This window comes from Pongo abelii, chromosome 7 (assembly GCF_028885655.2).
Source record: "Pongo abelii isolate AG06213 chromosome 7, NHGRI_mPonAbe1-v2.0_pri, whole genome shotgun sequence".
Classification (NCBI taxonomy): Eukaryota; Metazoa; Chordata; class Mammalia; order Primates; family Hominidae; genus Pongo; species Pongo abelii.
The window spans coordinates 150,679,569-150,693,791 of record NC_071992.2 but is presented as its reverse complement, the minus strand read 5'-3'; positions in this window follow the sequence as shown (position 1 = coordinate 150,693,791).

Sequence of the window (14,223 nt, the reverse complement as noted above, 5' to 3'; positions counted from 1 at the left end):
TCTTGATTTGCCATGTCCTTGGAATATCAGAATATTAGTGGTTCATTTTCTTCCTCTTGTTCACATTGAGATGAGACTTTGTTTTATAATTGTTTCCATAGACCATATCATTCTCACAGAAATCCACCATGGGACAGGATGTCCTGACACTCCTGGATGCCTAATCAAATGTGCATGGGAAATGTGACATTTCTCACTGAGGTTAAAATTAACCGGCACAGCCTGTAAGATCTCTTTTTAATCTAACTTTGAGAAAATCTTTTTTTTTTTTCATGGAGTAATTTAAAAATTTTAAATGTGCATGTTTTAAGCTTCTGTTGAGCATTTCATTTTCTTCTCCAAATTACATAATTCTAGAGCCGTTTTCAAGCTATTATCGACTGGGCCATTGTCTAAAGACTGAGCTTGAAATGTAGCTTAACTACTGCATGGCAGAACACTGCAAGTCCCAGACTAGAAACATGTAGCTCTGAATTCTGGTGTCAGTGTCTCACTAACCAGTTGGGGGTTCTTGGGTAAGTTTCTTTACATATCAAACTTACTTTTTCCTCACTTTTCTTTAGCAAAGATCATGACTCCTCCCTCAGGATTGTGGTAGTTTTTTTCTGTTTTTTTTTTTTTTTTTTTTCTTTCCCCTCTGAGATGGAGTTTTGCTCTTGTTGCCCAGGCTGGAATACAATGGCACAATCTCGGCTCACTTCAGTCTCCGCCTCCCAGGTTCAAGTGATTCTCCTGTCTCAGCCTCCCAAGTAGCTGGGATTACAGGCACCTGCCACCACATCCGGCTAATTTTTAGTATTTTTAGTAGAAATGGGGTTTCGCCATGTTGGCCAGGCTGGTCTCGAACTCCTGGCCTCAGGTGATCTGCCCACCTCAGCCTCCCAAAGTGCTGAGATTACAGGCCTCAGCCACTGCGCCCGGCCAGGATTATGGTAGTTCTTAAATGAGATAATATGTGTGATGTTTCCAGGTTTTGTATTTGACACTAAATACATGATTAATAAATATTGATGCTCTTGCAAGATAGGTGCCTTTCTTTATGTATCCACATAATTTTGAGTTGGGAGTTCACGGCCATAGAAAACTTATTGATTAAAATTCTTTGCTGTTTTGATGGGTTTGGCAGTTTTGATGGTCACTAGATGTGTGAGTGGTCTGGTGCAATATTTCTCAAAACAAGATGACCTAGGGAGCTTACTGAAATGCACAGCCCTAAGTTAGGGCCTGAGCTTCTGTAGTTCTGAAAAGGCCCCAGGTGCTGCCAGGGCTGCTAATCATGGAGCACACTTTGGGGACCTGAGGTCAAAGGAAGAGCCTGGCTAAGCCTGTGACAGATAATGGAAAGATGCTCAGCCACCCCATCCCGCTCTGGATAGCCAGGGGCACTAGGATCTTTTGCCATACGGACCTTGTGACTGGTATCTGCTCAATGGGATATAGGAGACAGTGGTGGATGCCTGACTGTCATAAGATGTCCTATGATTCTCCTCCTTCTGTCTCTTGGCTTATCAGCAGGCTGTATATAAATCATCCAATGGAGGAGTCCCAGGAGAGTGTAGAGGATGGGAGAGCCACAGATAGAAGGAGCTGTGATCCTGCAACCACTATTTAGAAAACCACTTGCTACTTGGAATGCCTAGTTAGACAATGACCCAAGTAAGAAATAAACCTTGCTTGTGTTAATCCACTGAGATTTTGCTTGTTACAACAGCTGGCATAAATTGACTAATACAATAAAGGTGCTAAGCTATTCCTTTAGTCCTTGGGGTGGGATACCTGGGAACTTCTGCGTGTATCTTGTCCAGTTTCAGGGAGTCCCATCTATGAACTCCATTGTGCCAGACAAATGTTAACATTTTTTGGGTGTGCCATAACTTGACAAAGTTGAGAAGCATTCTAAATGAAAAGAGTCCAGACTCAAGTGTTAGGAAAATCTGGCATTCTATTTTGAGCACTGTTGCTGTTTCATACATCACCTCTCTCAATTTCCATTGCCTCCATTTTCTCAAGTGTCCTGATACACTTGGTGTGAATATTTCATAAGCCAATGCTGGAAAACTTCAGTAGCTTGGTAGTGTTAAGGGAGAGTAGATTGAGGCTGATTTTTTGGTGGAGCAGAAGAACTTCAGCCATAGGCAGAGCATAGTGGATGGCAGCAGCCAAAGAACAACCAAAAGACTCATTGCTGGTTTCACAAATGAGGGCTGGAACTCATTTTGATAAATCAACTAGGTGTCATGGAATATTTATGGGTCCCTGCTCCTTGCCAGGACTTCATTCAGCTAATGCTCCTCCACTTACAACCCAGCTCCCTGGGCCTGCACACACTTCTGTCTCTGTCTTCTTACCATTACAAGCAAGGTTGTGGGCTACATTTGGTATGAAATTTTTCAATTCTCCTTGAATGTTCTGGGATAATGGATTTTGTTCTTGACCATCAGATACCCCAGCATTTAGCTGAGTTTTCGATGCTGTCCTCGAGGGCGGAATCATTCAGGGACTGTGTTTCAAAGGCAGAAGCATATTTCACAGAAATCATAACATCACAGACTCACAGCACGGGAAGCTTCAGGCCTTTGTGTTTGACCTCTTCATTTTTACAGATGAGACTCTAGGAGGGAAAGACTCCTGCCCAAATTAGTTTTATAATTGGGACTAGGCTGTCTCTCGGTTAATCACAGAATGTGGTAATCATTACAATTCGACCTCTTTATATAGAGAACAATGGCCACCAATTATGGGCTGACACTCAGAAACTGTATCTTTTATAACCCCGTCTGTGTCTTGCCAAAAAGGTGCTCAAGAAATGCAGTTGAAATTAAAATCACTTCCTTTATTTCTTTATGTGGCTATATGGCAGGTTCTGTCTAGCAGGTGTCATGAAATATGTAGAGGGATGTAGGAAAAAGTTCTGCTGTATAACATTGTGTAGAGGAAGGGGCACAGCTACTCACTCAATTTTCCAGACCTAGTTTTTTAAACATCAGCTCCTTGGCAAGACCTTCGTATATATCAGGACAACAGCCAATCAGCCTTCCTGAATGGACGTGTCCTAGAGTACTGCAATCATTATTCACATATATCTGAATCTCATATTTGAAGTCAAGGACTGCATCTTAGTTATCTTGGATCCCAGCACTGAGCACAGGAACTGGTACACAGTAGGTTCTCAACACATTTTTGAAGAGTAGACACATAAAAGACAACTCTGACTTCTCTGGCCCAGAGTCAAGATATTGGACTTAAATAGGATTGCTTATTTATCTAAATCCAATAAACCTCAAAGGAGAACCAGATGAGTCTTTTTAGAAAGTCTCCTTATTCTTTCAATGGTATGCCTTTGCTCTGAGGGTGACCCGAGCCCAAATGTTAGGAGCTTTCTTTGGCTTCTGGTTGTCCACATGCTGCTTGGTCAGACACCAGGCCTCCCAGGTCATTCCTGTATTCTGGGGACCCAGGGGGAAAAGTGACCCTCACCAAGCAGTTCTGAATTTCCCTGTCTGGCTATTTATTATTTCTTCAGACTTTAATAATGATCTCAGCTTGAGATGGGAAAGAATAATGAACCATTCATTCACATTCAAGACACTAATTAAAAAGGCACTGTTATGTTTTCATGAGCTGTGCTGATGACTTAATTATAGCAACACTATGTAAAAACAACTTCTCATTTTTAGGCTTAAAAGTGACTGTACCTTAAAAGCACAGTGTCTGCCATAGGCAAGTGGGAGGATAGGGAAGGAGCAGGTAGAAAGAAGATACGGTAGGAAGTGGGAGTGAGGTTGGCTTCTAGCTCCAGTTCTCCTTGCAACTGGCTGAATGACCTTCATAACCTCAGAACTGCATGGACAGGGTCACTTTTCCCCATGGATCCCTAGGGTACGGGAATGACCTGGGAGGCCTAGCCCTCTGCTGACCAAGCAGCATGTGGACAACGAGAAGCCAGACTTCATTCCCATAGCCCTGTTTCTCCCTAAAGAAATACATATGAAGCCTGTCAGGCTCACTTCATTTATTTGCTGTGGAGTCATATTTGCCTTCTATGATGTCATCACCAAAGGATCATGAACTATGCCATATTACTGACGTTTGAAGGAACCTGGTCCGTTGTGTTTGGAGTAAATCGTAAATGGTGACAGTATGGTTGTGCTTAATAGAGTGGCTATCATTTGGAAAAGCGAGAGAACATATTCACCGTTGGATAGTAAGCTTGAACCAGAGCAAATGGGCGCAAATTTAAGGCGAATGACATACATTCGGCTTCTTCCTTAAACCAGGAACTTCCTGATTATCTTATATAAACTTTTCACTATGACAGGCATTACTTCCCCCATTGTATAGATACAGAATCTCAGGCTCTGAGAGTCAAAGTAACTTATCTATAGGCACTCACCTGATAAATAAAGAACTGAGATTAGAATCCAGGCTAGAATGACCCTACAGTGAGTGTTCTTTCCACCACAGCAGATGGTTAAGTGTTACTCCTATGGCCAAATCTCTATAGGGTCCACAAGACTTCCATCCAACGAGAATCAGGTCCAGGAAATATTTTTACCTGAGGATAGAAACAAAGGGCTCTGGGTAGCAGCTCATTCTACCTCTGTTGTCTCCCTCCTCATGTTTCTCTGTTCTTATAGATAGAAACAAAATAAGTTAGCAAATAAGCATGACGTCTAAGCAAATAGAGATTTTCCCCCTAAGTTTAGAATATATATGAGTTAAAAATTGCAGTAATAATATGGTTACCCATGAATCTTCAAAACAACACATAATTAGAATATTCCTGGCCGTGTTGGAATTTTCCATAGGTTAATAATGGAAAAAGGGAACTTTCTAATAATTCTAAGTATACAAAAGCAAATTGGAGTATCTCATATAATGATATATTCAATGCCTTTTGGTGTATTCAATCGCAAGCAGGGTCCCCTTCCTTAATCCTTATGGGGAACATCATGAAGTGAGGTGGGTAAGACTCTATTCTCTTCCTAAGCCTAGGACAGACTATTTGTATCTTCCATCAAACTTTAGGAAACGATTTCTTTCTAAAGATCCATTCTTCGCTTATTAATTCACGAATTTATTTAACATTTATTGGGTGGAAATTTCAGGAACTTTGTGCTCTAGAGACCTGAAATACGAAGGTGAATGATACAGTCATTATTCTCAAGGAGCTGGCAAGACCATAGGCTTTGAAGTGACACCAGGCGACATTCTGTTTAACTACTTTCCTCTCTCCACATGTTGTTGCTGAGTAGTCTTATCAGCAACCAAGTCTTTCTTTACAAATTGCAACACAATGACTCTCAAGGTTCTGTTTTTATTTTTAAGCTCTATGCAAATACAATGGCAAAAATACAGAAATAGGGAATAACTGGTTAACCTCCAAATTATAGAGATAGTGAATGTTTCTTCTTCTAGTAGAAACGCTTACATTTTAAAAAATGAAACTGAGAAAAGGAAGAAGGTATGCAAACTGTTGTAGTCAGCATGAAAAGGATGCTGTGAATCAGGAAATGATGCTCAAGACAAAGGTGAAGACAGCATGATAGAGCAGTAAAAGAATGAGGGTCGAAAGTACTGTGATGGGGAGACTAGAGTTTATGCTTATTCCATGATAGAAGAGAGTCTGTTGTCTGTATATAATGAAAGCCTTGAATAAATACATATTTTCATATGTATACTTACACATACATATATGTCATATATGTATAATATTAATATAATTACAATAGCAACAAACATGTATTAAATGCACTTACGATTCCAGGTATTGCTTTAAGTGCATTAGTCTTAGGATCTGTCATATTGGAGTTTCCTTTTCTCTCTAGGCCAGGCCATACTCTGATTTTTTTTTTTAAATGTCAATGCAATTGAAATCTCATCACATCAAAGGGAAGGTTTTAAATGCCCTTTTTTGCAATGAACAGAGTGTGAAACAGTGTCCAGATATTATTTGCACTGTTTCCAGCCTTCATCCTAAAAGTTAGATTCTGCAAAGTCCTAACCTTCCAGGTCACAGATCTTTCTATCCTTCCTTTAGTAACTGGGGGTAGCTGACAGAAGGATCTCTGTGGTCACATCTCTGCAGGGTCCACAAGGCTGCCATCCAATGGGAATCAGGTCTAGAGGATATTTTTACCCGAGGACAGAAACAAAGGGCTCTGGGCAGCAGCTCATCCAACCTCTATTGTTTTCCTCTTCATGTTTCTCCCTACTTAAAGATAGAAACACGACAAGTTAGCAAATAAGCATGACTTCTAAGCAAATAGAGATTTTCCCCCTAAGTTTAGAATATATGTGAGTTAATCATTATAGTAATAATATGGTCACCCATGAACCTTCATAACAACTCATAACTAAAGTATTCCTGGTTGTGTTGGAATTTCCCATAGGTTCTCTCCTTTTTGTATTTATCATCCTCTGAAGCACTTTAAAATAATTTTAGAAACCACTAATACATCCTTACACAAATCGATTTAGAATTGTTTAGGTTTTAAGTTTTATTTAAAAATAATATACTTGAAGATGCTCTTTGGCGATTCACATTTCTTCCGCTCAACATCTGTTATAAGACTCACCTTTTTCACTGTCTGTGATTACAGTTCATTCATGTTGCTGTAATAAAACATTCCACTTGGTGAATAAGCCTTTCTTTCTTTCTTTCTTTCTTTCTTTCCTTTCTTTTCTTTCTTTCTTTTTCTTTCTTTCTTTCTTTCTTTCTTTCTTTCTTTCTTTCTTTCTTTCTTTCTTTCTTTCTTTCTTTCTTTTTCTTTTCTTTCTTTTCTTTTTCTTTCTTTCTTTCTTTATTTTATTTTATTTTATTTTTATTTTATTTATTTATTTTTTGAGACAGAGTCTTGCTCTATTGCCCAGGCTGGAGTGCAATGGTGCCATCTCGACTCACTGCAACCTCCACCTCCCAGGTTCCAGCAATTCTCCTGCCTCAGCCTCCCGAGTAGCTGGGATTATAGGTGCATGCCACCACTCCTGGCTAATTTTTTGTATTTTTAGTAGAGATGGGGTTTCACCATGTTGTCCAGGCTGGTCTCAAACTCCTGACCTCAGGTGATCACCCGTCTCAGCCTCTCAAAGTGCTGGGATTATAGGCGTGAGCCACTGTACCCAGCTATTTCTTTACTTGTTGATTTGGATTGTTGCTAGGTTTTTATGGGTGGGTATTTGGACTTTTCAGGGTCCTTTGGGTTGTTTCCAGGTTTTGCTATTAGGAACAGTGCTTTCATCAACATACTTGTATGTTTGTATGTGCAAGAATCCCTCTGGGGTCTCCGAGTAGTAACTCCAACGTATCCAAAAGAGCATTTCCCAGTATGTACGGTGTATTTGTGCTCAACTTTACAAGCTATGCCAGTGATCTTCCAGGTGCTCACAAATCTCAATTTTTTTGGTTACACAAGAAGACTACATTTTCCAGCCTTGTCTGCAAATAGCATAGGATCATGTGACTGAGCTTTGGTTAGCGTAATGTGAGTGGAAGTAATTTAACTCAAGGCATATCTGGCCCTGTAACATTTCACGTGATCTTTCAAACTAGAAGCACAATTCTCTGAGATAGCAGAACCATTTGACGGACAGAGCCTGGAACTCTAGGTCCACCAGTTGGAGGAGAGCCATTTAATTAGGAGCACTCACATGAAAGACTAGAAACTTCTTATGTTAGACTTTTATTGTGTTAAGTCACTTAGATTTAGGAGCTGGTTTTTATAGTTATTAGCATAGCCAATCTAATGCACACAATAATGCCAAATTGTTTTCTAAATTATGCTCTCACTTTGCTGTTTGAATTTTGCCAAATTATATCCTCAATAACACTTGTTATATTAAGGCTTCTTAGTTTTTGCTCAGTGAATAGTATAAAATATTATCGCGTTCTGGTCTTGATTTGCACTTTCTTGATTGCCAGTGAAGTGAGTATATTCATCATTTATGTTTCCTCTTATGTGAAAGGCCCATTCTTGCTTCTTGTCTTTTTTTTCTATTGAGTTTCTTAAGAATTTGTAGGGATTCTCTCCAAATTATGGATACTAATATTTTATTGATTATATACACGGCAAAGGAGCAGGGAGGGAGGTATAGAATCATAGGTATGGGTGATTTATTGCTTCTTGTTTGACTTTCACCCAATCTCCCTGCTTTTAGCTACGCTGCTTAGAGGCTGCCTTCAGAACTATTTGGCATTTCTAATTCCTGAGCCTTTCCAGGATTCTGCAGCTCAAAAATGCTTAATTCTTGTTGTGTTCCAACCTCCAAAAATTTAGATTTTTTTTTTCTGTAATCTGCTAGTTTAGTAGTGAACCACAGTTTGGATTTACATATTTGAAACTGTGCTTGCTTTTTAAAAATGTGTGCTATCTCCTTTTCATTCTCTATATCTGGGTGGGTTTATATATTTGTATTTCTTTGCTGATAATTAGTAACTTAGCAGGGGCTTTATGAGGAAATGGAATAAAAGCACATGTTTGATCTGCATAGTTTTGCCAGAAGTTGGCTATTTTTTATCTAAAAGAAAAACAGAATCAAGTTTTTTTTGATATTTAAGATATGGGTTGATACTGTTATCTTCAATTCTATTTTCATACATGTTTCACAAAACATATAACACATTGGCATTTAATTTATATAGATATATAGCTTAGAATATGCATGTATAAACATTAGTCTATAAATATAAGTATTTAGTTAATAGACAAACAAGTGTATATTGGGGTACCTGCTAAATAATTTTTTACTGATAAGAGGCATGAGCAGAGTAGTTTGGAGACCACTTCACTTTTTCTAAGAGTTTGCCTCATGTTTTAGTTCCACCTAGTTCCAGGTCTTCTCAAGGTTAGGGCAGCAATTTTTGGACTATACTTATCTCTTTATTTGTGTGGAATAAATCAAGAACACAGGGATACATACCAGCTCCATGTGCACTGACCTGTCCCATTTATATGCAGAAATAAAAATTGTATCACCATTCACTGGCATTAGATACAATATTCTAGAAGCCAACCAATCCATAGCTATGCTGTGTCACTTAGAAGTCAAAAATATAATGCCAAGAAGTCAATTTTTAGTCAAAAATTGTGGTGTGGTGAGTACTGTCATTAAGGTAATATGAGTGCATGGGAGAAGAGGCTCTCGTTTGGTGTATGAGTCCGTTTTCATAGTGCTGATAAAGACATACCTGAGACTGGGCAATTTACAAAAGAAAGAGGTTTAATTGGACTCACAATTCTATGTGGCTGGGGATGCCTCACAATCATGGAGGAAGGCAAGGAGGAGCAAGTCACATCTTAAGTGGATGGCAGCAGGCAAAAAGAGCTTGTGCAGGCAACTCCTGTTTTTACAACCATCAGACCTCATGAGACTCATTCACTATCATGAGAACAGCTCAGGAAAGACCTGACCCCATAATTCAATCACCTCCCACCAGGTTCCTCCCATAACATGTGGGAATTGTTAGAGTTACCACTTAAGATGAGATTTGGGTGGGGACACAGCCAAACCATATCATTCCATCGCTGGCCCCTCCTAAGTCTCATGTCCTCACATTTCAGAAGCAATCATGCCTTTCCAACAGTCCCCCAAAATCTTAAATAATTTCGGCATTAACCCTAAAGTCCACAGTCCAAAATTTCATCGGTGACAAGGCAAGTCCCTTCTGCCTATGAGCCTGTAAAATAAAAAACAAGTTAGTTACTTCTCAGATACAATGGCGGTACAGGCACTGGGTAAATACAGCCATTCCAAGTGGGAGAAATTGGCTAAAACAAAGGGACTACAGGCCCCATGCAAGTCCAATATCCAGCAGGGCAGTCAAATCTTAAAGCTCCAAAATGACCTCCTTTGACTCCATGTCTCACATCCGGGTCACGCTGCTGCAAAAGGTGGGTTCCCATGGCCTTGGGCAGCTCCACCCCAGTGGCTCTGCAGGGTACAGCCTCCCTCCTGGTAGCTTTCACAGGCTGGTGTTGATTGTCTGTGGCTTTTCCAGGCACATGTTGCAAGCTGTCAGTGGATCTACCATTCTGGAGTCTGGAGGACAGTGGCCCTTTTCTCACAGCTCCACTAGGTGGTGCCCTAGTAGGGACTCTGCGTGGGGGCTCTGACCCCACACTTCCTTTCTGCACTGTCCTAGGAGAGGTTCTCCATGAAGTTCCCACCCCTGCAGCAAACTTCTGCCTGGGCATCCAGGCGTTTCCATTAATTTTCTGAAATCTAGGTGGAAGTTCCCAAACCTCAATTCTTGACTTCTGTGCACTCACGGGCTCAACACCATGTGGAAGCTGCCGAGGCTTGGGGCTTTACTCTCTGAGGCCCCAGCTGGAGCTGTACATTGACCCCTTTCAGCCACGGCTGGAGTGGCTGGGACACAGGGCACCAAGTCCCTCGGCTGCACACAGCACAGGGACCCTGAGCCTGACCCACGAAACCATGTTTTCCTCCTAGGCCTCTGGGCCTATGATGGGAGGGGCTGCCTTGACCTCTAACATGCCCTGGAGATATTTTCCCCATTGTCTTAGGCATTAACATTCAGTTGTTACTTATGAAAATTTCTGCAGCCAGCTTGAATTTCTCCTCAGAAAATGGGATTTTCTTTTCTACGGCATTGTCAGGCTGCAAATTTTCTGATCTTTTATGCTCTGCTTCCCTTACAAAACTGACTGTCTTTAACAGCACCCAGGTCACTTCTTGAATGCTTTGCTGCTTAGAAATTTCTTCTGCCAAATACCCTAAATCATCTCTCTCAAGTTCAAAGTTCCACAAATCCCTAGGGCAGGGGCAAAATGCCACCAGTCTCTTTGCTAAAACATAACAGGAGTCACTTTGCTCCAGTTCCCAACAAGTTCCTCATCTCCATCTGAGACCACCTCAGCCTGCACTTTATTGTTCATATTGCTATTAGCATTTTGGGCAAAGCCATTCAGCAAGTTTCTAGGAAGTTCCAAACATTCCCACATTTTCCTGTCTTCTTCTGAGCCCTCCAAACTGTTCCAACCTCTGCCTGTTACCCTGTTCAAAGTCACTTCCACATTTTTGGGTATCTTTTCAGCAACACCCCACTCTACTGGTACCAATTTACAGTATTAGTCAGTTTTCATGCTTCTGATAAAGACATACCTAAGACTAGGCCATTTACAAAAGAAAGATATTTAATTGGACTCACAGTTCCTCGTGGCTGGGGAGGCCTCACAATCATGGCAGAAGGCAAGAAGGAGCAAGTCACGTCTTATGTGGATGGCGGGCAGGCAAAAAGAGCTTGTGCAGGGAACTCTCATTTTTAAAACCATCAGATCTCATGAGACTCATTCACTATCATGAGAACAGCACAGGAAAGGCCTGCCCCCATGATTCAATCACCCCCCCATCAGCTTCCTCCCATGACATGTGAGAATTGTGGGAGTTACAATTCAAGATGAGATTTGGGTAGGGATGCAGCCAAACCATATCACTTGGAGAAGCCTTCAGATGGGGGAAATCCAGGGAGGCCCTGGGAGAGGAGGAGCTTTCCAAAGGAAAAACATATGCTAAGGTATGGAAACAGGATGCATCAGAGTGAGAAGGTGCAGCATGGCTGCAGGGTACAGTCACAGAATTTCAGGGATCAAGGATGAACAGAGAGGCACCAACTGGCATGGTTCTACTTAGTTTAGATTTTCTCCCAAAGGCCAAGCTGACCCCTTAAAATACTTTATCAGGGAAGGCACATGGTTACATGGTAATTTACTTACTCATTTAAAAAATTTTATCTATTCTACAAATACTTATTGAGTACTGTACTTAATAATTCACACAGAGCTAACACATATTATTTCATTTTTCCTCCCAACAACCTCATGAGCTGGTTAGTTAGGTTCTGTAAGTTTCATTTGACAGGTGAGCTGACTGGGATTCAGAAAAATTCAGACTTGTTCAATATCATACTGTTAGTTAGTCACAAAGATTTTCCCAAAATTCAGATCCCTTGTTAAAATCTATTGCATCACGATGTCTCTATTTGTGTGCAGAATTGAGGATGTTTGCTACATAAAACTGTTAGAATGAGCAGAATTAAAGCAGAAACAAGGTTCTGACCTTTACACAGCAATGAAGAGAAAAGAAAGCTACAAATGTATAACTAGGAGAATTCATGAAATCATTTAGTAAAGATAAATTATTAAGCAAAACTGTAGGACCCCAACTGCAACTGTATATTGCTACATTGATTGTCATCATTATGGAAGCTCTTAGCTTTGCAGGTTCTAAAGGTAAACAAGCTAAAACTGCCCTGTCCTTTGGCTTCCGCACATGGCTTACTTCATATGAGTTCCTAATTTAACTATTGAATGGGTTATTTACAGAAAGTGTTGAAAAAGAGTTCTAAAAATAAACATTTTCTCTTGGACAGGAATGTGGACATTCAGTGTGTAGGTAAACCCTTGGGAGGGGATTGGGGAAAGAATGATCATTTATTAAGTACTACTATATTCTGTATATATTGTCTTGATTAACCTTTATAATCATCTTGAGACATAGCTGTTAAGTTCATTGTTTCAGAGGATAAACCAGAAACTTAGAAATCTATGCAATATTGCTCAGTTGGTGAGCCCCAACTCAAGACTGAAGCTATGTCCTTGTCTGTCTGCCTCCTCTGTTTATGTTCATTCCCTTACATCATAGTGCTGGAGAAATTCAGGGACAGCATCCCCAAACAATCGAGGTTTTTAGGAATGGGGGGGAAGGGATTGCTCTTAGAGATGTCAGAGCAAAAGTATGGAACTACTTCTGTCTGAAAAAAACAAGGTTCATGGTTGGTATGGCTCACATATATAAAATATAAATGGAGTGAAGAAGATTGACAAAGTGAAACAAGTAAATGGGGCCTTGAGTCATACCAGGATTCAAGGAGTTTTATTCACTTATTCATAAAGCACCCACTATGGGTCAGGATCTTTTAGATATTGGGGGCAGACCAGAAAGCAAGGCAAGCAAATGTCCCACACTTGGAGAGTTTTCCTAAACTCTCCAAAGGAGAGAGGGCATGGAGAGCTAATAAGTCAATTAATGGATGAAATAATTTCAGGTAATCAAAACTTTTATGACATAATTAAAACATGGTATTATTAGAGAGTTTATGGGCACTGGCAAATTTAGATTAGGTGGTCAGAGAAGGTTTCTCTGCGGTTTTGAATTTGAAAGGTGACAGTGGAGTAAAAAGAACAGCAATCTACGCAAAAATCTTAAGGTGAAGCATTAGTTCTAATGGTTCTCAATTGGAGCAGGGACATTGAGAAATGTATGGAAGCATTTTTTCATAGTCACAATGATTAGTGACGTTACTGGCATTGGGTGGATTTGGGGCTAAATATACCATGTATCCCAAAATGAATTAGGCAGTTACTTACAATAAAAAATTGTTCCACCCTGTATTAGTCTGTTCTCATGCTGCTCATAAAGACATGCCTGAGATTGGGTAATTTATAAAGGAAAGAGGTTTAATTGACTCACAGTTCCACATGGCTGGGGAGGCTTCACAATCATGGCAGAAGGCAAGGCAGAGCAAAGCCACATTTCACATGATGGTAGGCAAAAGAGAGCATGTGCAGGGGACCTCGCTTTTATAAAACCATCAGATCTCATGAGACTTATTCACTATAATGAGAACAGTATGGGAAAGACCCACCCCCATGATTCAATTACCTCCCACTGGGTCCCTCCCGTGACATGTGTGAATTATAGGAGCTACAATTCAAGAAGAGATTTGGGTGAGGACAGAGCCAAACCATATCAAACCCCAAATGCCAGTTAAGCCCCATTGAAAACCACAGTGGAAACTATCATTGGAAAGATGCCATTGCTGCCCGAAGTTTGGTATTTTTGAAGAAATGTGTTGTGGATGGTATGGGACAAATTGCAGAAGCTGTAATACACTAGTGCGTCAAGTGAGTCAACGCCTGCATTAACAATAAAAACATAAAAGAATAGAAACAAATTGATGAATAGAAAGAATAGATTTAAATAGAACCAAATTAAATATATCAGAGTGCTTCATACTTAGTAAGATTAAATACTTAGAAAGGTATTAGTTCATTGAACTTTTCTTTCTGGTGTGTGTGTGTACAACACTATATCCAGTACACACGTATGGACTAATTCATGATGCCAAATTTCTTTCTCACTGTGGGTCTTGGTCAAAACGTTTGAGAGCCACTGGCTTAAAATGTAGGAACCAGGTAGAAA